Source organism: Pteropus alecto, unplaced genomic scaffold, assembly GCF_000325575.1.
Source record: "Pteropus alecto unplaced genomic scaffold, ASM32557v1 scaffold146, whole genome shotgun sequence".
NCBI lineage: Eukaryota > Metazoa > Chordata > Mammalia > Chiroptera > Pteropodidae > Pteropus > Pteropus alecto.
This window is the reverse complement of record NW_006442107.1, coordinates 18556248-18557063: the sequence shown is the minus strand read 5'-3', so window position 1 is coordinate 18557063 and position 816 is coordinate 18556248. Positions and strand designations below refer to the sequence as shown.

The 816-nt window shown below is 35.7% G+C and overlaps 1 pseudogene; it reads left to right on the top strand.

The window, feature by feature from the left end:
• The first annotated feature begins 320 nt into the window (after nucleotides 1-320).
• LOC112469433 lies at nucleotides 321-440 on the top strand (annotated as a pseudogene).
• Nucleotides 441-816: the final 376 nt, after the last annotated feature.

Here is an 816-nt window from a genome sequence, read left to right as displayed (position 1 = left end):
TTCGAGCTTTTTCTCACCAAAACTCAGGAAATAATAATCACTATTTCCTATGTGTCCCATTGTGCACTGAATACAGGACTATCAAAGCACCGGCCACGTTTTACCACACATACTCATTTATAAGTCTGTCTCCATCTTGAATTCAGGTTCTCTGATATAATGTTTTTTTTTTTTCTTTTATGCCATAATTTGTATGTTAACTTTCAAGATAAAAAAAAAAAGGAAAGTTTCAGGATGCATTTCCATAGTGTAGTGGTTAGCACATCTGCTTTACACGCAGAAGGTCCTGGGTTCATGCCCCAGTGGAGCCACAGTCCATGGTCTACGGCCATGCCACCCTGAACAAGCCTGATGTCTAATCTCAGAAGATAAGCAAGCAGGGTCGGGCCTGGTTAGTACTTGGATGGGAAACTACCTAGGAAGACCAGGTGCTGTGGGCACAAATAATAATAAACAATAAAAAAAAATTGTTTCATTAATGAGTGATGCTTTCCCAATTAATGTCTAATTTAATAAATGAGTTCTAGTTCAGCTGAAAGTGATATTAGTCTTAGTAGTCCTACAAATATGACAGGAGCACAGTCAAATTACTATAACTTGACCAGTTTGTTTATATCGAGGAACTTCAACAAGGCATACATAATGGCTATAAAACAAAACAGTAGATTGTAAAAATAATAGGCTTTGTTTCCATTGTCAAATAACAGTGTTGTTCTAAAGATTAGAGAAGAAGAGTAAATCATGTTTAATAATTATTGATTTAATTGAATTAAACACTGGAACATTCATTTCTCTCAATGAAATCAGGAGGTCAGA